The 24,122-nt window shown below is 44.2% G+C and overlaps 1 long non-coding RNA gene across 1 annotated transcript; it reads right to left on the bottom strand.

The window, feature by feature from the left end:
• Positions 1 to 9,632: 9,632 nt before the first annotated feature.
• LOC144824478 (uncharacterized) lies at positions 9,633 to 12,394 on the bottom strand. The gene is made up of 3 exons (XR_013608969.1): positions 12,297 to 12,394; positions 10,769 to 10,900; positions 9,633 to 10,020 (listed from the first exon to the last, which is right to left on the bottom strand). It is a non-coding gene; the product is annotated as an uncharacterized LOC144824478 (long non-coding RNA).
• Between the last annotated feature and the right edge of the window lie 11,728 nt (positions 12,395 to 24,122).

The following is a 24,122-nucleotide window of genomic DNA, read 5'->3' as shown; positions in this document are numbered from 1 at the left end:
CAACTTCCCAGCTTTCAGGGACAAGCAGACTGTTGTCAGAAAACCAATATTTTTCACACTGTTTTGGCTTTTTTCTGGGACATAGCCTATTTTTGCAATTGTTTGTGCTTTCGACTAACCCTGGGCGAAGAACTACGCTCCGTTCGCGGAGCTTGCGGAGTTTCGGCAACTCCGCGTTCCATGGAGAACGCGAAGCTGTCGATTACTCCGCGATCCGGTGCGTAGCGTAGTTCTCGAGCGCTGAATAACATTATCGCGTGCGCGGCAATGGCTTACCTTGGTTCTGCGTTCACTTTTTCCCGGTCGCGTGTGCCACCATGTTTGTAAACACTCTCGCACAATCCCGTGCGACTGTGCGAACGCGATAACGTCATTTGGATGCGCGATAGCGTCATAAGTATGCGCGAGGATGCTTGTTGGTAAGATCGAGTTGCCGAACACGCAGAAACTGCATTCTTGCACAGAATAACTCGCGAGCATGTTAAAACCATAATAAATTACCATTTTGGTTAGCAAAAAAATGAAAAAAAAACTTAAAGTTGTACCTTTGGCTGTATTTTTTGGGGGGAAGGAGTCCTCTTTTTGTTTATACTCTTGTTTTGAAGAGTAAGGAGGATGGAGGAAGGGCCCTTGAGTTTACAACTTCCTGTTCCTGTCCACCAGGCTCCTCCCAGTGCTTTGTCCATGTGGTGCTCACTTTCCTTTGGATTTTGAGCTGGAAGGATCACTTTCTGTGTGTGTTGGCTGCATTACTGATTTTTCTTGGATTTATTGAGGACTTTTGGATTTGGAATTCTCTTTTTCAAGTAAGTTTGTGTAATGTATGAGTGAGTATGATGTAGACTTGTGTTTGTTTGATTTGATTTTTTTTTAACTACAGTATTCAATCCTGGAATTAAATTATTGATGGAGGCCTGTACTTTTATGAGGTCCCAACTTGTATTTTTTTTTTTTATTTCATCCAGGCTACATAGAGAGGTACCCATGGGTCCAATCATGTTTCTGTAGTCTGTGTTTACATTTTTATTCCAGTTTGTAAACAAACATCATGGATGGCATTGGATTATGTTCATTATGCAATAGCAATGTCTGTTGTGGAATTTCTGTTTGTGGAATTTAAAATTGTTTTTATTTTTTAAGCCAATAGCTGACCCTAGTACTCCATGTAGTTAGTGTGTAGGCATGCTTGAGTTCATTGTATTAACTTTCTGTGGTTGGCCTGGCCATGTGTTGGCGGCCATTTTATGTTTCCAGCCACTTTGCTCTTGCCATAGGCCTCCAACCTTGTGGCCTACTCTGCCAGTAGGCCAGAGGTACTACTCATAGGGTCATGAAAGTTAATCAACTGTTTTTGTGGTGTACCCTTAATTTGAACATCATGGATGGCTTGGATTGATGTAGAAAATCTTATTTTTATGTGTGGGGTATTTCAGGTTTTGGGTGTGTTTAAATACTCTGTCAATTTCTGCCATTAGATAACCCTAGGAATACAGATTGGGTAGTTTTGGTAACTTCGCACAGTGTGAGAACGTGACCTTACATTTTTTGTCTTGTTGACGCACTCAATGTACTTGCTCGGGAACGCGAAAACGACGTTTTATTCCATTCGCGCTGCCGAACACGCCGAAAATGTTTAATGTGTTTCTTGTGCTACAAAAAGTCCTCATTTATGTTATGTTGTCATTTGGTTGTAGTTTTCTCTTTTTGGAGCATGGACCACTTCCATTTTCTGTCCTCTATGTAATGATTTCTTGTTTATGGGTGGGGTGACCAATTTGGGCGGTGGTGTGGTGTGTCCATTTTGTGAAGCAAAGCATTGTCCCTTTGCCATAGGCATTATTGTCTGCCTTCTCTTTCTTTTCATGTTGTTGTTGGTGGCCAGGCCATGTGGTGGCGGCCATTTTGTGTATGCTTCCTTTGTGATTTTGCCATGTTGTTGTTGGTGGCCAGGCCATGTGTTGGAGGCCATTTTGTGTATACATCCTTTGTGATTTTTCCATGTTGTTGTTGGTGGCCAGGCCCTATGGTGGCGGCCATTTTGTGTGTCCTTCCTTTGTGCTTTTGCCATAGGCATCCAAGGTTTTTGACTATTCTGGCAGTAGGGCAGAGGTACTACTACTCATAGCCATAGGTGCATTAAAGTTAATCAACTCTTGACACGCGACATTACATTTTTTGTCTTGTTCGCGCGCTCAATGTACTTGCTCGGGAACGCGATAACGGCGTTTTATTCCATTCGCGCTGCCGAACACGCCGATTTTGCATTCTCGCGAACAATATGTCCCGAGTTGCATAAAAGTTTCTCGAAAATGTTGCATGTGTTTCTTGTGCACCCAAAAAAACTGAAGTTGTCATTTGGTTGTAGTTTTTGGAGCCTGGAACAATTCCTGTGTCTGTCTTCTGGTTTGTGGGTGGGCTGACCACGTGGGCAGCGGTGCAGCTACTTTGTGAAGCAAAACAAAGCATTGACCCTTTCCCATAGGCATTTATTGTCTGTCTTCTCTTTTCTCTTTCTTTTCATGTTGCTGGGGTTGTCCAGGCCATGTGGTGGCGGCCATTTTGAAGGTACTTCCTTTGTGCATTTATCATTGGCCTCCCAGCTTTTGGTCTGATCTGACAGTAGGCCAGAGTCCCAGAGGTAGTAGTTAGCGGGGGTGCTGCCTTTATGTAGCTGTTTCCATTCGGTGTATTCAATTAACATCATTAGGGCATGTGTGTATGGCATTGCATTCCAAAATGTGTTGTCTGGTCAGGGGTGTATTAATAAATGTATGCCTTTGTATGTGTTTTTGCGGTGTAGGTTTACAACCTCTTAGCCATGGGGTATTTTTATTCCTTGCATTAACCTGTCATGTGCAGCAGCCATCCTCCTGTTTCTGTCCATATTGGTATATATAGGCCTGCTTGACTTTATTGGTTCTTTCTGGACTTCATGTGGCTTGGAGCTGTGGTGCTGCACTGGTAGTATTAGTCTTCTGTTTTGTCTTTTATACATTGGCCTGTGTGTCTTTCAATTGTTCATGTTGGCTTACTGCTTGTTTGACTGATATTGTTCTGCCTTCTTTGCTTGTAGGTGCACAAAAAAAGACTGAGGAGGTGCTGGTTGTTTTTTCATCCATCGCCCGTTCTACTGCCAGACGGACGTCCTTCAGTTGTACGCCACGTGTGGTGTGTGACTCATCTGACCAGACATCTCTGCAATTTGTGCTGCTGTGTGCTGACATCAGAAGAAGATGGGCCCTAAGAAAGCTACCAGGTCCTCCACCACCAAGAAAGTTGCTGAGAAGAAGGAACAGAAGAAGGAAGTGTCACTTAAGTCTGGTATGGACCCCAAAACCTTTTTTGGGACCCCAAAAGGTACGCCTGCAGCAGCGGTGTCTGGGGTGCAAGCTGGGACCAGCACACCCGCATTAGTGGGGGCAAGCCACCAACCCAGGGCCAAGCACATGATGAGGGTCGAAGAGGTAGCCAGCCTAATGTTTGCAAGCAGTGATACTGAGCCTGAACTAAACTTATCGCTGTCTCAAAGTAGTACACAATCCACGCAAGATGGAAGTGCTCAACAACCACTGCCAGCAGTAGATGTTCAACAACCACAACCACCGCCCGCAATAGGAGTTGTTCACCCACAACCACTTCCCGCAACAGTTGTTGAACAACCACAACCACCGCCCGCAACAGTTGTTGAACAACCACAACCACCGCCCGCAATTGGAGTTGTTCAACAACAACAACCAAATCCCACAATAGTAGTTGTTGAAGAACCACAGCCCGCAATAGTACTTCCTCAAGAACAACAACCACCATCTCCGCACGCAATAGTAGTAGTTGTTCCTCCCGAAGTCGGGGCAGTTCAGGAAGTAGAGCCTCATTCCGAGCAAGAAGAAGAGGAAGCCACTTCTGGAGGTGATCTATTGTCTTTCAATTCACCAAGGGAAAGGAGGGTTAGTGCATCGAGTTCTTCGCCAAGCATCCCTTCCGATGACCTTGATAAGGATTGGCAGCCACAACTATCTGAGCATTCAAAGGAGAGACATCCCAAGACCAGGCTAGGAAAAAGGAAGTTTCCAGCAAGGCTTGAACTTATGGAGGTCGATGTAGGTGAGCAGGATACTGCTGGTGATAAAGACGGGTCTGACACTGTCATCATCACAAGCGTTATTCCTGGTGCAGAGGATGTAGAGACCAACATTTTCACCCTATCCAGAAATGCTGCGATTAGTGATGAGCAGGTAGCACGCATAACTCCTACACACTCAACACCCAAAGTAACACCAGCTCCCATTTTTTCATCAGCGAAGGCCCGGCAGCATCCGACATCCAGCAGAAGCGCCACTTCAACAGAAGGAGGTAGTGGCAGTACTAGGACTGAGCTGTCACATAGGGAAATTCAACAATCCTCCAGTCCATCCGGCATTGGAAGTGGGTCCTCCTCTTCCTATGGCAGGAGACAAAAGTTTACCTCCCCAGTGTGGGACTTCTTTACGGTTCACCCAGTTCAGGAGAACATTGCTGTATGCACCATTTGTCATGTCAATGTTAGTCGTGGTAAGATTGGTACAAACTATGGTACTGGAGGCCAAACGACCCATTTGAAAAAAACACACTTAATCAGGTGGGAGAACCACCTTGCAAACTTAAAAAATGTGAGCACTGGTGTTGGTGGGGATACAGTGCTACAAGGTCCACTCATGGTTGACCAGGAGGTAGAAGAAGAGAAGAAGAGGGAGACGATGACCTTCTATCTGGGAGTGGTACACAAATGAGCCCTGTCGCCAGCACTGGAGTGGTAAAGTCCACATCCTCCGCATCAGCAACTTCTCAGTGGCACCAGAGTCAGCTGGAGACACCAAGGAGTGCAAAGTCTGCGATGCAAGGTGGTCCGTCTAGCATAACTGAAAGAAATACAAAGCAGCGTACCATTACTAGCATGTTTAGGTAGGAGGGAAAGTACGAGCGGAACCACCCAATAGCACGTTTGTACAATGCGAAACGTGCAAAAATGTTGGCACTGGACCTTCTCCCATTTTCATTTGTTGAGGCTGTGGGATTTCGGGAATTAGTGGCAACCCTCTGCCCAAAATGGAACGTTCCCAGTCGCTACTATTTTGCACGAGTTGCGGTTCCAGCACTACACCACGACATGCTGGAATTGATTGGGAAAGCCTTACAACAGAGTGTTGTCCATTGTATCCACCTGACAACAGACATGTGGAGCAGTTGCGATGCTACAGATTTCATGTGCATCACCGCACACTGGATCTCTTTTGCAGGTGTTAAAGACAAGTTAACTTCAGGCCTCCTTGACGTTGCTGGGATTTTCAATGATACGCGCAGACATGCAACTGTAGCCATGTTTGCTATGGAGAAAAGTCATACTGCTGAAAACATTTTGTCTGAGTTTAAAACCAAGGTCTTTGAATGGCTGAAACCAAGAGGCCTTAAGATTGGTTTTGTTGCCACCGACAATGGCAGTAATGTAGTGAAGGCAATGAGAGAAGGACATTATTTCAGGGTACCCTGTTTGGCACACTGCATTAACTTAGTCGTGCAAGACTTTCTGAAAACTGAAGCCAAAGTCAGCAACATACTGACCATCTGTAGAAGAATATGCACGCACTTTAACCATTCTTTTAAAGGACGGAAGCTGCTACGGGTCATTCAGCGTGAGCATAAATTGCCAGTCAAAGCACTGATCCAGGAGGTCCCAACACATTGGAACTCTACTTATTTCATGCTTGAGCGTCTCTTTGAGCAGTACATACCACTGAATGCTTATGTCATGTCAAGAAGATTAGGGGATCCTACTGTTAATCTTAAAGCCCTGACCGTTGAGATGTGGCAGTGGGACCTCATTAAATGCATCACAGAGATGCTACTACCCTTTGAGGTCTTCACACGTGCAGTTAGCAGGGATGACTGTACTATGGGCCAAGCCATCCCATTGTTGTACATGCTTGAGCAACAGTTGAAGGAGGTCTGTGAAACATACGAAGGTGACGAACAAAAAGTTGATGCATATACCTTGGCCAAGGCCTTAGCCAACCGCTTATCTGTAAACGCAAGGCTTCAAATGATTGTGTCAGGTGAACATTACATAACTGCAACAATGTTGGATCCACGGTACAAAATATTTGTCAGCAGTAGCGCAGTAATTCCTTTTTCAGATGAGGATGTTGCCAAGTACAAAACTTCCATAGCTGCGGAAGCTAATGATTTAGAAACTGAACGGCTGTTACTTAAAGGCCTGCCAGTGCCAGCCCAGGCCAGTCAAAGTACTCCTGACGCAAGTTCTTCAGAGCATGAGAGCAGTGCGTCTGCTTTCCAGCAGGCACCAACAGTACCAAAAGCAGCACCTACACGATCTGATTCAGCAGACCCAACCAAAAGCATAACTGCTTTTTTTCTACAGAAAGGGATGGGTAAGTCCGTTGCTGTTGCAAAGGGGAAAGAGGACCAGCAAAGCCGAGCCCCAATGAACACTGAGCAGATGGTTCAGGCCTATCTGGATGACACAACAGAGGTGTTCATGGAGCAAAGCCCATTGGTCTATTGGTATGAAAGAAGGAGACAGTGGCCAGTGCTGAGCAGGCTGGCGATAAAGTATCTGGCTTGTCCTGTAGCCAGTGTCTCTTCTGAGCGGGTTTTCAGTGCTGCTGGTGCCATTGTGACATCGAAAAGGACTAGTCTCTCCCCCAAAAGCGTGGAGAGGCTGACAATGATAAAAATGAATCAACACTTCATACCACCAGACTATAAAGTACCTGAATCAGAGCAGGATGAAGAAAGCGAGTCCGAAGACCTCCTCACTACTGGGTTACATGACCTACTTCTGTCCGAACGCACAGAGTTTGAGGACGAGCTCCTCTTCCCTGACAACTAGGCTTTTAAATTGTTACTTTCTCCCTTCCTTTATTTGTGTTATTTTCTTATTAACAATGGCTTTCTGATGCTAAACTGCAAATAAAAACCACAACCAAATCCATCCCCACCACTGATTCTTTTTATGTACCTACTGGAGTTGCACGCCTGTGCATTTATTTTCACTGTATCTTTTTATTTACCTACTGGAGTTGCACGCCTGTGCATTTGTTGACTGCAGCACTCCTCAGAGTCTTGCTCCATCTTCTTGACTTCCACTCAAGTCAATACAATTCCATCTTGCCAGCCATACATTGGATGTTGTAGATGGAGTATAGTACAATAATGTAGCCTCTAACAGTCCCTCCATAACAAGTGAACCGTACAGTCATGACTACAGCCATCCTCTATATCATTTGAAATCTGCAACTCATCACTGTCTTACTCTTAAGGCTACCACCTCTGTCTGCAGGCATTCATAGACGACTCTTCAGTGTCAATACTTGAGCAGGCATCCACAACTGAAGTCAACTTGTTGTGACTCATCGTCATTACTTTTAAAAGGCTCGGCAGCATCTGTGAGCAATCATCTGACAGTGAAAGACAAGAGCAAGACAGGTATATTAAATGAATGATGCAATGCATTGCATAGGATGTTTAGCTGACTCTGAGCAAATGTGCATGGAATTGAAGTATACTAGTAACTTCAGACTCACGTGATGTGATGGCGAATTTTTCCATGTTATTTAATAATATAAAATTTATTTACGCACTTGTGATCCTACTACTACAGGCGCAGTCAGGACTTAATTTATCGTTCGTAGTCACTCACTACAGAGTAGACTGAGTTGCTGTTGCTGTTGGACTAGACGTGCCACACCTGATAATGATGGTGACACCACACATATCTTTGCACGCTGTCAGGCAGTTGGATCTGAGCTGATTGATGTACGATGTTTCTTGGAGTGGAATACAAGGTAAATACAAATAAGAGGCACAGCACAGTAGACCCAGGCTACTTCATGTGTGTGCACTGTGCAGTGGTACAGTACAATAGTGGTATGATTGGTGACTGAGAATGAGGCATTGATTTTGTTGATTAATTTTGAAAACGCTAGGTTGCTTTTTTAATTTTTATGCCCCTTTCTCTGGCTCAGTCAAATTGTTAGGTAAATGCAGTTTGTGTAACTGGCGACCCTGTGTCGTGGGTCTGTTCTGTGCTGGCTCCTATCTTTTCTTGTACTTCTAGATTAATAATGATGTGCAACTAGTAGACTTATACATAACATATTGTATCGAAGCCGCCTCAGTCTGAAAGTCCTCTCTTTACGACTACTCCGCTTGTATTATTTTTTTGATCTTCACTGTATTTCAAATACACTTTGTTTAGGTCATTCACATTCTTTTGTATTTGCCTTTTCTTTTTCAATCCACACAGGCTGGACGTTTTTCACCCACTGCTATTATACTATGAGCATCTACTCACCATTACCACTAATCATCATCATCAAGCAATTGGATGGCGGGAAACCAAGAATGATATTCAGCGTATCCTGTTTCTACGTTTATTCTTTACATTCATTGGCTAGTGGATCAAATTCAACATCATAAATCATTGTCTTCATTGTTTTGCTTTTGTTGTCTACATGCGTACTGTTTTTCTTTCTCAAACCTTTCCCAAAACCCCCGTACCCATCCATTCAACAAACCCTAACCCTCTTCCCCCGGGCTGCGTGGTTTCATTGAGGTGCGATGTTTGTTACATTAAATATACACCAACAATTTGATCACGCGCTTGCTGGGGCAGATGTGGTGAAAGCAACAATAGTGTAATTTCAACAAGGCATGGCCGGGATCTTCTTCTGCTTCCCAACTCAAGCTCTGTGTATAATGCCAAATAATTTACCATTACCATCAAACAACGAATACGTAATGAATTGGCGTCATTGTTTGGGTTTAAGTTTACAGCATTATGATTTAGAAAAGTTTGACGTTGACGTGAGTACTACAACTACAGTTGAACTTCTTATCTTCTCTTGCACTTACTTTCCAGTCCCCAAAACCATTGTTTTGTTTCAGTTTAGCAGTTGCAAAATTGTATTGGGTCAGTCGTGTAATGTACTGTACTTAATACTTATACTACCCCCACATTGTCTATCACGCAAATGACTGCCTCTTTCTTTTTGTCTCAAAATGCTACTGGCAGGGTCTGTCTACTACTACTATCACAGAAGTTCAGAACAACAGATTCTTATCCATTGTCTTGGGAAACAAATGCAGCCCACTTCATCATCAGCAATCACAGGTAAGATAAGTTTGCTGTGAGGTATAACGCAAGACAGACTGGTAGTTCTTCTAATACTACAAATATAACTCGGTGAGGGTTTACCGCATCTATCTGTCTGCATGTTAAAGATGTGGCCAATATATTTTTTTATTCGAAAGCACTGTCCCCTGACCTGCATGGCCAATTAAACGTTGCGATGTTGCACAACGTACATTATTTGGTGAAACAGTCCCCCCTCCACCCCCCCAACAAACACAAATGAACTTCAAATGTTTTCTTTGGAAAATAACTTTGTGTCTCATTTTTATTTTAACATAATATAAAGAAAGATGATACAAAAATAAAATATATATGAAATCTTACCCCACAGCTGTCCCTACCCTCCCCTAACCCCAACCAAATTTCAAAGTTAAATGTAAACCCCAACACCCAAATCCCACCCACCAACAAAAGGATTGAAAAAGGGGCAAACAAACAGGGTCCATCTCAAAGCCGGCGGGCTTTCAGGTGTTTGTCCACAATGAGCTTCACCCGCTCCTCTATTCCATCCTCAAGCTTCACCTGCTCCTCCTCAAGCCTCGCTACCCGGCGGAGAATCTTTTGTTGAAATTCCCGGCACCTACATTGGCACGCATGTTGTGGGGGGGCCGCCGATGATGTAAAAATTCGGCGGCGGGCGGCTGCCTGACCACGGCGACGTACTCCTGCAGGCTTGGGGGCCGGGGCATTGGAAGAGGCAGCAGCTGCTGCCGCCGCCTCCTCCTCCTCCTCGGCCTGAGCCACCAGCCGGCGGTAGGCCTCAACGATGGCCTGCAGTTTCCGCTGCCGGGCCCGGACTGCCAACTCCTTCCTTGTTCGTTTTGAAGGAGTAACTATAAAGAAAGAAACAGAATTGTTGTAATCCAAAATCCCAGCAAATCAAGAACACAAAATTGATTCAACACATAGTGGCACAGTAGCACTAGCAAGCAAGCTGAGTACAAAAAATTGTGTTGCATCTATCTTGAACATTCTACGGCCTATATAACTAATTTGTTGGACTTTTTGGCACGGCATTATGCCTGCCCTAGTAGCATGGGTGTACTTCAACGGTCACACAAATACGAACGAACACCTGTCTTTTTGATATCTCGTTTTATATTATATACTGTGCTTCCAGGAAGGCGGGAACAGTCTCAAACTAACATTAATTAACAGGGGGCAGCTAGTAGTAATTGTCTAGTAGAGACTATCATTCTTTATATCGCGCAACAAACCTTATTTGGTTTGTGTTTCACCAGCAACGACCCATGCATCCAGTCGTCCCCTCCTTCCCTTGCCTTTGGGTTTGACCAAAACACTGCTGCTGCTGAGACTATCCACTAACCACCGATATTGGGTGTGTCTCCCAACCACGCAGGCAGCTGTGTTTTCCCCTTTCCATGCTTCAACAACAACCCATGCATCCGACTGCTATCAGCCACCTGCATTACTGTAGTGGTAATGCTAAGCATGGTAATGACAAGTAAAGGTGGCGTCATATATTGTCCAGTAGAACTTTAAGTTCTTAAATCTCAGAGTACAGTGAGGAAGTTTTCCCCTCCCACCAAGTAATGCGGATCACTATTGAATGTAACTTACCATCGCCCACCGCTGTTGGCTCCTCCCCCACTGCTGCTGGTGCTGGTGCCTCTGATCCTCCTGTCCCCTCCGGGATCGCTGACGCTGCGCCGCTGTCCCCGTCGGCACTGGTGGATGGTACGGGTTCTGCACCTATAAAAATAAGTACACCTTTTTAGATGGATGCACAGCCCCCATTGTACTTGTTCACCAAGAATGGAGTTCTGCAAAACAGTTAAGTACAACGTACGTAATCAGTAGTAGTCCACATTGCATAGTACAGCAGAGTCACTACACATATTAGCATTCATTTGTTATGGTATGGTACCCAAGCTCATCTCATCTGTACTGCTACTCTAGTCCTTGGAAATTTGAAGTGAACTATGTAACCTTTGTACATCAATGTATCCAATTTTGCGCATGCTACCTCGCAGCTTGTTGCACAGTAGAAGACGCCTTTGAGGCAACATGATTGTTCAATGCATACACCTGAAGAGGTTGGAAAATAAAAGGGCCCGTATTTACGTTTTGTATGTGGATTGTGAAATCGAGTTTGCATACAGGTTACAACTTTTTTTTAGCATGGCTGCATAAAACTTGCCTAAATGTATTTCATACTGTCTAACGTGCACCACTTTTGTCATTAATTTTTGGCAGATGAGAAGATTTCCTTCTACGAAGCTGACATTTCCAGAGCTTACCAAAAAGAGGCATATGTAACCAGTATACGTTCAATGGTGAGGGGTCTCCGACATTTCCCACATTTCCCTATCGTGCCCTAGTAGCTGTACAAATGTTGATTACTTTATTCAGCCTTTTTTAACTCTGGATTTTTTCTGGTGGGCCCCTCGACGTATTTCATGGAACAACTTAAAAACATTGATGTTACTAACTTACTTCTAACAAAATAAAGCTTTTGAAGTACCACTTTGATTCTGAAGTTTATTTTCAGTGTCTGTTGTCTTGTAGACTTACACGAGTGAGTGAGCAAAAGGGGGTTACTTAGGTTATGGATTGTGTAATAAAAGCATTGGGCATCTTGGTATTGGGGTTCAGGAGTGTGATAATTGAATAATTGACCAATGACTGAGCCCATATAGGTAGTCGTTCAGTGAATTGTGGGTTCCTCAGAGTTCTGTGACTGAGGTGTAAGTAAGGTCCAACCTGCCTATCAGCACCAACATCAAATTTTCTGGTGCATACATAGTTATGTAATATGTATATGACTCCATAGAAGATAGAATACCCACAAGACTACTAGTGGTATACTAACGTTTACAAAATACTAGACCAACATCTGGATGCATACTTGGTTGGTGTCAATTGCCAAAGCAGAGACATTACAGAGGAAAAAGCATAAGACAGGAGTGGACCCTGTGCCTACAGCTATTCTAATTTTTATCACATATTTATGGAAAAGATTAATACCTTAACTAAAGAGTCAAAATTTCTTTAGGAAGTAAATGTAATTAATCGGTTGAAAAAAAAAAGCTCCGTTACAAAGTTAGGGAAATATCATTGTTCCAAAAGAAAGCACTGTTGGACTTACTGGGGACAGCAGCAGGATCCTCAGTAGAGGAGCTCTGTGCCTGTGGTGGTTCACCCGCCGACTCGGTCCCAGCGTTCTGCTTGCCCCTGGGTTCTGTGGTTCATGTAAGAAATAATAAACAAAGAGAAAAACATTGAGTGCTGTGAAACATAGACATCATTTCAAATCAAAAACCACTGCTAGAACATTAAAAGAAACAAACATTGATCTACCAAATGACTACTGCCTTGCAGGATTCACTGACTGTATACTTGGAGAAAACAAATCAAATGTTCCATAAACATTCTGATTGCAGATTACCAAGTAACACAGAGGCAGTAACACCTGAACAACACCACCGATTCAAGATTCAAGAATGGGGTAATCAATTATCTGTGAGTAGTCATTTCTTTTTCATTTTTGCCAGCAAAATGCATAGATCACAAGGAGGAGACATGCAGAAACTTTGTGCATACACGAAATTGTACGTTCGTTGCATCATATTTTGTTTTGCTACTGACTGAATGCTACTGCTGCCAAGCCTACCCACTCATTAAACAAACTACATCAGTTCTATGGAGGGCTGAGGCAGGGGTGGCTCTAGGCTCATGGTGGTCCTGGGCAGGGAGCGTAGGTAGGGGGCCCCGGAAGAGGAGGTCGGGGCGGAGGACGGAGGCCAGTGAAGAGGGGGAGTCAGGGTGTTTGGAAGTGGAACAGAGCCGGAGGCACCAAATCCCTGCCAGGGGCCGCCACGCAAATATGTATCCATCCTCAGAGGATTATTAAATTAAGGATATATATTGGTGTGGTGGCCCCTGAAGTTTGGTGGCCCTGTGCAGTTGCACAGCTTGCACATGCCTAAAGCCGGCCCTGGCTGAGGTAAGAAGAACAAAGTAACTTTAGCATTCATTGGCAGAGGAGGATTCATGCAGAAGAGAAGCCCGTGAAAAAAATGCTACAATATGCAAACTACGTACAATTATCCATCCACCGCTATTTCACTGACGGACAAAGGAAGGACAAGACTCTATTAATAGCATTAACTAACTTCAGTTCTCTACAATAAAGAAAATGTCACATCAATAAACAGCAACAGCTAGCGCCAAGTTGAAACAACACGCAAGAGTCAGTGAAGAAGAACAGTGTCATACAATTACAGTAGATATAACGGAATACATCGGAAATGTAACTAGGAGCAACAGTCATCGCGTTATTTATTCAGCCAAGATTTAGAAAGATACAATAACAATATTTATACTACTATATATATATATATAAATATATATATATATATATACACACACACACTTTTTTTTTTGGGTAGCCACTCACCAAGACCCACAACCTCGACACCAAGCAGGTCCAACAGGTCCTGCTCCCGGTCCAAAATGTCGGCCCAGCGGTGGGACAGCTGATGGTGGGTACGCCGGATACCGGAGCAGCGGAAGACTGCCCGGCGCACCTTCGCCCACCGCCGGAGACGCTCTTCAATAAGGTAGCCGGAGCCGGGCCTGCCGCCTGCTGCCAAGGTCAAGGGGAGGTGGCGCTGGATAAAAAAGACCAGGGCAGCCACCTCCTCCTCCCCAAAAAGTTGGCGGGCCGTCACTCCTGCGGGGCGCATTCTGCCGCAAGGCAGCCGGGTTTTTTTGGGCACAGCCGCCTTGCCCTTTGAGCCGCCGATGCTGCTGGCACCCTTCACCATGGTTCTGGGTGGAGGGGAGAAGAAAAGTTCAAGACAAAAAGGTAGGGGAAAGAAGAAGCAAGGTAAAAGAAGGAAGTAATATAAAACAAGAGAAAAGTTGAAAAAAAGTTGTAAAAGTAAAAATAAAATGAAAAATATAAACCTAGGCACAGAGAGAGATAGGTAATAACTAAAGAAAGTTTGAAAAAGTGGGTGAAAAGACCAGGATTGAAGAGATAGGAGCTAGATGCTAAAGTAGGCCCAAAACCATAGCCAGAGTGTGAAATCCAAGATGGCTCCGCCCGTCGCGACCGCCTGGGTAGGTTCGCGCGATATTTAGCGCGATCACGCACTTTTGTAGTGCGAACGAGAAGATGAGTTCCCGAACATGTCTTGCACAACGCGAACACGTTACTTGTGACCCGGAACAGGAAATAAGGGAACGCAAGCGGGCGGGACAAACCTCTTGGGTAACTTAGCGCGCTAGCCATCTCGAGCATGCAGGCAGCGCCCCGAACACGCGCACCGCGCTCCCGAAGATGAAAAACGGCGCGCGAACAGGTCTAGCAAGCAACTACGCATGTCCGCGGAGCTACGCGTAGGTCGCGGAGTGCAAGTGCGTCTTCGCGTAGCTCCGCGGAGTGCGGCTCCGCGAACTACGCACAGGGTTACTTTCGACCTCCTTCCAGTTAATGGTAGAAATGGGCATGAAAGCAATAATGGATCCTTAAAAAGCTATAGATTTTAGAAAAGTAGACAACCTTCAGAATTCAGTAAGTGGTCATTTGTGTAGATCCTTCAAGGTTCCTTTATAGAAACTAACCATTGAATATAGGAAAAATTTAAAATAAGTTGAACAAATCAGCCATTTGTGTCAACGTTTTTACCTGTAACTTCTTCTAATTATGACAGCTATTTGAAAGCAATGTACTGTTGCACCCGCAGGACCTTTCTGGTTGTGCGAACATATAGGGCTTGTAGGTTCACCAAAAGCCCGACGAACCCAGAGCCAATAACTGAGCAGTGTCTTGCAATGTTTTTTTATTATGTACCGGGTATATAGCAATTTACTTGGGAAAATATATACATGGAAAAATCGGTGTGAGAGACACCTATGTATTTTTTAAATTGGAACAAAATATAGAGTTTAGAAACAGTAGATATTTGCACATTTCCGAAATTGTAAGTACCCATAATAGCATGAGAATTATTGGTCATTTTTCAAAATGACTTCTTTTTTACACTTTCAGCCTGATTCATCAATCTCCCGTTTTGCGAGCCCCTAATAGCGATTCATAACGAATCGCTATTAAGGACTTGCAAAACGGGATTCATGTAGGAATTGCATAAAGAAATGCGATTCCTACACATTCCTTATTTGCGATTAGCTAATTGCTAATCGCAAATAAGGAATAACTCTCCATTCATTCCTATGAGCCAAAAGGCCCATAGGAATGAATGGGGAGTATTCCTTATTTGCGATTAGCAATTAGCTAATCGCAAATAAGATAGCGATTTAAAGGGTGCCAGGGGTGTCCAAAGGACACCCTGTAGCACCCCTTAAATGCAAATTGAAACAGGTGTTGCGCACACATGCAACATGCAACTTAGAAAAATGCTTTTAAAAGCATTTTTCTAAGTTTTCGCTATTTACCATGAGGCTTGACCTCGCGGTAAATAGCGGGCCGAAATTGCGAATTCGCAATTTTTAAATGGATGATGAATTGCATTTAAGGAATCTCAAATAGAGATTCCTTAAATGTAATTCCTCGCAAAATAGCAAAATCGCTATTACCGATTTTTGCATTTGGGATGATGAATCCCAAATGCAAAAATAGCGCTCGCAAAGGGCCAGATTCTCAGAATCTGGCCCTTTGCGAGCCGATTTCGGCTTGATGAATCAGGCTGTTTGTCTTTTATTTGGAAGGCAGAAATGCATTGAAAGTCAATAGTTAACAACAGTGTCTCTACAATTCTGTATTACCCTAAGTCTCCTGAAAAAAATGGTACATCACTTGTGTGGGTAGTCCTAGTGCCCGCGACAGGAAACGGATGAAAAGGCAATGCGGACACACTTTTTTTTTACAGTGAAAACTGACCCTTTTTGTGCAAAGTGCCTAGCTGTAGATTTCGAACCCTAGCTCTGCAGCACTTAGGGAAACCTAGCAGACCTATACATTTTTGAAAACTAGACACCCAGGGAATTCCATGATGGAGTGACTTGACAGACTCCAACCAGGCTCTATTACCCAGAATCCCTTGCAAACGTAAACATTTCTGAAACAAAAACGCATTTTCCTCACATTTCTGTGAAGGAAAGTACTAGAAACTGCATGGATCCATAAAATTCCACCCACCCTGTGTTTCCCAAAGCCTTCCAAGAAAAATGGTACCTCACATGTGTGGGTAGGCCTAGTGCCCGCAACAGGAAACGGACAAAATCGCAACGTGGATACACCACATTTTCACAGTAAAAACTGACCCTTTTTTGCCTGGCTGTAGATTTTGAACCCTAACTCTGCCAGCACCAAAGAAAACATAGCAAACCTATACATTTGTTAAAACTCGACACCCAGGGGAACCTAGGATGGGGTGACTTTACTGGATCTCACCAGGTTCTTTTACCCAGAATCCCTTGCAAACCAAAAAGTCTGTGAAAAAAACAAATTATCCTCACATTTCTGTGATGGAAAGTTCTGGAATCTGCGTGAATCCAAACAATTTCCACCCACCCTGCGTTCCCCAAAGTCTTCCAAGAAAAATGGTACCTCACTTGTGTGGGTAGGCCTAGTTCGTGCTACAGGAAACGGCCCAAAACGCAAGGTTGACACACCACATTTTCACAGTGAAAACGGGCAGTTTTTTTGCAAAGTGCCTAGCAGTAGATTTTGAACCCTAGCCCTGTCAGCAACTAGGGAAACCTAGCAAACCTATACATTTTTGAAAAATCCAGGATGGGGTGACTTGACTGGCTCTCACCAGGTTCTGTTACCCAGAATCCCTTGCACACCTAAAAAGTTGTAAAAAAAAACACATTTTCCTCACATTTCTGTGGTGGAAAGTTCTAGAATCTGTGTGGATCCACAAAATTCCACCCACCCCGCGTTCCCCAAAGACTTCGGCGAGAAATGGTACCTTACTTGTGTGGGTAGGCTTAGTGCCTGCGGCAGGAAACAGCCCAAAACGCAAAGTGGACACGCCACATTCTCACAGTGAAAACAGACTCTTTTTTGGCATAGTGCCTAGCTGTAGATTTTGAACCCTAGCTTTGCCGGCACCTAGGGAAACCTAGCAAACCAATACATTTTTTAAACCCAGACACCCAGGGGAATCCAGGATGCAGTGACTTGACTGGCTCTCAACAGGTTCTGTTACCCAGAATCCCTTGTAAACCTCAAAGTTTGTAAAAAAAAACACATTTCCCTCACATTTCTGTGGTGGAAAGTTCTGGAATCTGCATGGATCCACCATATTCCACTCACCCCGCATTCCCCAAAGTCATATGAGAAAATTGGTACCTCACTTGTGTGGGTAGGTCTAGTGCCCGAAACAGGAAATGGCCCAAAACGCAACGTGGACACGCCACATTTTACAGTGAAAACTGACACTATTTTGCAAAGTGCTTAGCTGTAGATTTTGAACTTTAGCTCTGGCGGCACCTAGGGCAACCTATCAAACCTATACATTTTTGAAAGCTAGACACCCAGGGAAATCCAGGATGGGGTGACCTGTCTGGCTCTCACCAGTTTCTGATACCCAGAATCCCTTACACACCTCAAAATTTGTAAAGAAAAACAAATTTTCCTCACATTTCTGTGGTGGAAAGTTCTGGAATCTGCGTGGATCCACAAAATTCGACACACCCCGCATCCCCTAAAGTCTTCCAAGAAAAATTGGAACCTCACTTGTGTGGGTAGGCCACGTGCCCGTGACAGGAAACAGTCCAAAACGCAACGTGGACACACCACATTTTTTTAGTGAAAACTGACCTTTTTTTTGCAAAGTGCCTAGCTGTAGATTTTGAACCCTAGCTTTGCTGGCACCTAGCGAAACCTACCAAGCCTATACATTTTTGAAAACTAGACACCCAGGGAAATCCAGGATGGGATGACTTGTCTGGCTCTTGCCAGGTTCTGTTACCCAGAATCCCTTTCAAACCTCAAAATATATATATAAAAAAATCCTCACATTTCCGTTGGTGGAAAGCTCTGGAATGTGCGTGGATCCACAAATTTCCTTCTACATAGCATTTCCCCAGAACTCCCGATAAAAATGGTCAAGTACCCACGACATGCAAGAGCCCAGGGTATTGAGGCGACATCAAAATGACCTATCACAAAAACCACCTGAAGGGGGTCACCTGGGTTTTTGGCCCTGGGCTCGGCAGCCATCTAAGGAAACCTACCAAACCCACACATTTTTGAAAACTAGACACCAGGGGCAGTCCATCAACATATGGCTTGTGTGGGTCCCCCAACATTTCCCTACCCAGAACCCCCTGCAAACCTCAAATTTTAGGGCATAGTGGCTGCTATAGGAAATGGCCCAAATCATACTGTGGAGACTTAAAATTGACCTATAAGTAAACTACTTGGTTTTGGTAGGGCACCTGGTTCTTTGGCCCCGGGCTCTCCACCATCTAGGGCAACCTACCAAAACCACACATTTCTGAAAACTAGACACCCTGGGGAGTTCAATGAGGTATGGCTTGCATGGATCCCCTAACGTTTCCCTACTCAGAATCCCCTGCAAATCTCAAATTTAGCTGAAAAAAACCCACATTATCCACATATTGTTGTGTGGAATCACCGTGCCGGGACAAATGTCCTACCCACAGCATTTTCCTTAGTGTCCCGAGTAAAATGATACCTCACTTGTGCAGGATTGGCTAAAAACGTATTTTTTTTAAAATGTTGCATTTAGAATTCTCTGCACTATACCCTTATTCCGTATGTTTTGGGCTTTTCCCAGTCACAGGTCCTTGGCCCACCCACACAAGTGAGGTATCATTTTACTTGGTAGACTGAGAGGAACGCTGTGGGGTAGGACATTTGTGCCGGCACGGTGATTACACCCAAAAATATATGGAAAATGTGTTTTTTCACCTAAATGTGAGGTTTGCAGGGCATTCTGGGTAGGAAAACATTGGGGGATCCATGCAGGTCATATCTTGCTAGACTCCCCCAGGTGTCTAGTTTTCATAAATGTGCGGGTTTGGTAGTTTCCCAAGATGGCCGCCGAGCCCGGGCCCAAAAACCCAGGTGACCCCCCCTTTCAAAACCAGGTTGTTTTGTGCTAGGTAATTTTAATTTCTCCTCAATACGTTTTGGGCCCTTGCCTTTCGCGGGTACTTGACCGACCCACGTGAGTGAGGTATAATTTTTATCGAGAGCCCTGGGAGAATGATGGGTGGTTGGAAATTTGTGGATCCACATAGATTCCATAACTTTCCACTACAAAAATTTGAGAAAAAAGTGATATTTTCAGGTAAATTTGAGGTTTGCAGGACATTCTGGGTAGGAAAACATTGGGGGATCCACCCAAGCCATTCCTCGCTAAACTCCCCTGGGTGTCTAGTTTTCAGAAATGTGTGGGTTTGGTATTTTCCCCAAAATGGCCACTGAGACCGGGGCCAAAAACCCAGGTGACCCTTCTTGCAAAACCAGGTTGTTTTGTGATAGGTCATTTTGATGTCTCCTAAATATGTTTTGTGCCCTTGCCTATCGTGGGTACTTGACCCACCCACGCGAGTGAGGAATCATTTTTATCGGGAGACCTGAGGAAATGCTAGGTGGTAGGAAATTTGTGGATTCACATATATTCCAGAACTTTCCCACACAGAAATTTGAGGAAAAAGTGACTTTTTAAGCTAAATTGGAGGTTTGCAAGTCATTCTGGGTAGGAAAACTTTGGAGGATCCACGCAAGCCATACCTCACTGGACTCCCCCGGGTGTCTGGTTTTTAGAAATGTGTGGGTTTGGTAGTTTCTCAAGATAGCTGCCCAACCCGGAGCCAAAAACTCAGGTGTCCCCTCTTGCAAAACCAGGTTGTTTTGCGATAGGTCATTTTGATGTCTCCTCAATACGTTTTGGGTCATTGCCTGTCGCGGGTACTTGACCCACCCACGCAAGTGAGGTATCATTTTTACTGGGAGACCTGGGGGAGCACTGGGCGGTAGGGAATTAGTGGATCCACATAGATTCCAGAACTTTCCCACACATAAATTTGAGGTTTGCAGGGGATTCTGGGGAGGAAAACGTTGGGGGATCCACACAAGGCATACCTCACTGGACGTACCTTGGTGTCTAGTTTTCAGAAATGTGTGGGTTTGGTAGGTTTCCATAGAAGGCTGCTGAGCCCGGGACCAAAAACTCATGGGACCCCCCTTGCAAAACCAGGCTGTTTTGTGATAGGTCATTTTGATGTCACCTCAATAGGTTTTGGGCCCTTCCCTGTCGCGGGTACTTGACCCACCCACACAAGTTTTTCTTGGAAGACTTTAGGGGACGCGGGTTGGGTGGACTGCTGTGGATCCACGCATATTCCAGAACTTTCCACCACAGAAATGTGAGGAAAATGTGATTTTATTTTCAAATTCTTAGATTTACTATAGATTCTGGGTAACAGAACCTGGTGATAGCCAGACAATTCACTTCATCCTGGATTTCCCTGGGTGTCTAACTTTGAAAAATGTATATATTTGCTAGGTTTCCCTAGGTGCCGGCAGAGCTAGGTTTCAAAATCTACAGCTAAGCACTTTGCAAAAAAAGGGTCAGTTTTCACTACGAAAATGTGGTGTGTCCGAGTTGCATTTTGAGCCTTTTCCTGTCCCGGGCACTTGACCTAACCACACAAGTGATGTACCATTTTCCTCGGAAGACTTTGGGGACTGCGGGGTGGGTGGGATCCACGCAGATTCAAGACTTTTCTACCACAGAAATGTGAGGAAAATGTGTTTAAAAAAAAAAAAACTTTGATGTTTGCAAGGGATTCTGGCTAACAGAACCTGGTGAGAGCCAGACAAGTCACCCCATCCTGGAGTTCCATGGGTGTCCAGGTTTAAAAAATTTCTAGTTTTGCTAGGTTTTCCTAGGTGCCGGCAGAGCTAGGGTTCAAAATCAACAGCTAGGCACTTTGCAAAATAGTATCAGTTTTCACTGTGAAATGTGGTATGTCCATGTTGCATTTTGGGCCATTTCCTGTCAAGTGCACTATCCCTACCCACACAAGTGAGGTATCATTTTTCTCAGAAGACTTTGGGGAATACGGAGTGAGTGGAATTTTGTGGATCCATGCATATTTCAGAACTGTACACCACAGAAATGTGAGGAAAATTAGTTTTTTTGACTAAGTTTGAGGTTTGCAAGGGATTCTGGGTAACAGAACATAGTGAGAGCCACACAAGTCACCCCATCCTAGATTCCACTGATTTTCTTGTTATAAAAAATATATAGGTTCGCTATGTTTCTCTAGGTGCCGGCTGCGCTAGGACCCAAAATCCATAGCTAGGAACATTCCGAAAAAAAAGTCAGTGCCTAGTGGGCTTTTTGCGGCCCTGGGGAGGGTGGAAATCAGGGGCTATTTCCCTGATATGCCCCCAAGAAGGGAAGAACGATGGTGGTTATTCTTTTGGGGGGTCTGGGGCTTTGGGATGCCCATTCTCGTCAGCCACCACTCCTGAGTATAAAAAAGCAAGCATTTGCGCTGGCGCATAGTAGGCTTTCTGCCCCCCCCTAGGGGGCAGATCAGGGGCTACTCCCCCCATCTGCCTCCTGGGCGAGGCAGAAAGACTTAGGCATCTTTTTTAGGGTGGGTGGGGGCATTGGTAGCCTCCACCCCAAACCTTGGAGAAAAAACAAATTACTCGTGGTTAGTGGGCTTTCTGCCCCCCAGGGGGTGCATATAAGGTGCCATTGCCCCATCTGCCTACCAAGGGGGTGCATAAAGACTCTAGCATTTTGTTTGTGGGTGTGGACATTGACACGCCCATTCTGGGCAGCCCTCACCCCTACGTATATAAAAAATTAAATCCCTGGCGCTTAATGGAGCAGAAAGACTGGAATTTGGGGGGTGGGGCGGTGGGGGCATGCCCATCTTGGGCAACTCTCACCTCTAAACTCTTTGGGGGAAAAACACCTGGTGTCCAGTGGACTTTCTGCCCCCCGGTGGGGCAAATTGTGGGCTACTGCCCTCATCTGGCCCCAAGGGGGCAGAAAGACTGTACCTTTGCGGTGGGGGCTGCCCAATATGGGCACGGCAATGCCCCCACAGCTAAATATAATTTTGTTTTAAATCCCTGGTATCCAGTGGGCTTTCCGCCCCCATGGAGGGAGAAAGACTGTCATTATGCAGCCGTGGGAGTAGGGGTATTGGCATGCCCATATTGGTCAGCCCCCACCCCTAATAATAATGTCTAAAAAATCCCTGGTATCAAGTGGCCTTTCTGCCCCCGGCGGGTAGATTGGGCGCTACTGCCCCATCTACCCCCCAGTGGGGGCAGAAAGACTAAATAGGCCCAAATTCCTATGGGGGGAGAAAATGCCCTTGCCCAAGGGATTGCTCCCCTCTCCTCCTGGTATTGGAAATGGGAGATTCTCCCTTTCCAACAATACCTCTCTTGACTTTCTACTTGCTCAGGGGGCTGAGATAGTCCCCTGAGCACGTAGAAAGGGAAACTGAAATGAGCCTCATTTCAGTTTCAATTTCACTGAAAGGACGTAAGCGCGACATGAGGGGGGCCTCGGGAGCTGGAGAAGCTCTTCCCCAGCTCCCGTGGTTCTGGGGGGTAAAGGGAATCCCTCTGGTGTCATGGAGTTGGACTGGCGAGACCACTTATGCATCGGACATCTCCGGCGCGTCCGACACACCGAAGGGGTTAAAACAAACACACAAATAAAAACAATATTACTAAAACTAAAACACAAACTAATAGACTTAAAAAATCAAAATCAAATAAATACACAAACACTACAACATAAACAAATCACCGCTATCAAAAATAAAGAGACATATATTTAACATGTTAAAATATATATATAATTTATTAACGCATACATTTTAATAAAATTATTTAACCATAACATTAAACAAGCACAATTAAAATTAGACTAATTAAATTATATTTGCCAAAAATTTCAAAAAAAGCTATCTCAACCAATGAACTAATGAATTTAAACTACACCAACACAAACCAATAGAAAACACTAATTAATTAAATAAACTATATAAAAGCAATCAATTAATAAACCCAAAATTTACAGTGGAACGGGCAAGCAATGCAGAAAGGAAAAAACTTTTGACAGAAACAGATCGAAAAAGTTCTATGCATACAGCTAAACAGAAAAACTCCCATTAGAGGTAAGTACAAAACTTTTTAAATAAATAAATAAAATTAGCTTTGAAAAAATAGTAATTTAAAATATAATATGTTTTTCTTTATATTTTATAGACTAAACTTGACTGAAACTCTACCTAGAAAATTCAAAACGATTTCCTTCCAAAACTACAAAATCCACATTAATGAAAAATACCGAACTATTAGAGTTAATTGATTAAACCTAAAAAGATTATTACAAAAGCAAAACATAACAAATACTTTTATTTTGCTTACTTCTACCGGCTACAACAGAAAAACAACAGCGAAAAAATTAATTACATGAACTAAAATTAGTTGATGTAAAATAGTAAAATAGTCTGGGCAGGGAAAAGGGTATGGCCAGACACTACATCATAACCCAGAAAAGTTTGCTCCTTTGTATCATTATACAATTAGCTCTCCCCTCAGGTCCTCTTAGTGTCGACTGTAGTGTTGACACCCCAGTCAACACTGAGAGGAGCACATATTGTGCACTGCATGTACCATGATGCAAAGGAGCAAACTTTTCTGGGTTATGATGTAGTGTCTGGGCATACCCTTTTCCCTGCCCAAACTATTTTTCATGACCTCCTCTACCATTTATTGCACAGTCCTAATATTCCTTTGTGTAAAAATTTAAAAAATGCATTCTAGTCCATTGATTGCACTCTATCTGGCCCGAGCCAGAGATTACGGCTTGAGACACAGAGTACGGCCCTAGCCACAGAGTACGGACCAGGGTGCAGAGATTCCGGCCCAACTGCGGACGTAAAGTTAGGAGTTGTAAGTGATTTCTGTGAATTCCAAAAA

This window comes from Lissotriton helveticus, chromosome 3_1 (assembly GCF_964261635.1).
Source record: "Lissotriton helveticus chromosome 3_1, aLisHel1.1, whole genome shotgun sequence".
Classification (NCBI taxonomy): domain Eukaryota; kingdom Metazoa; phylum Chordata; class Amphibia; order Caudata; family Salamandridae; genus Lissotriton; species Lissotriton helveticus.
The sequence above is the reverse complement of the archived record's forward strand: the minus strand, read 5'-3'. Positions and strand labels throughout refer to the sequence as shown.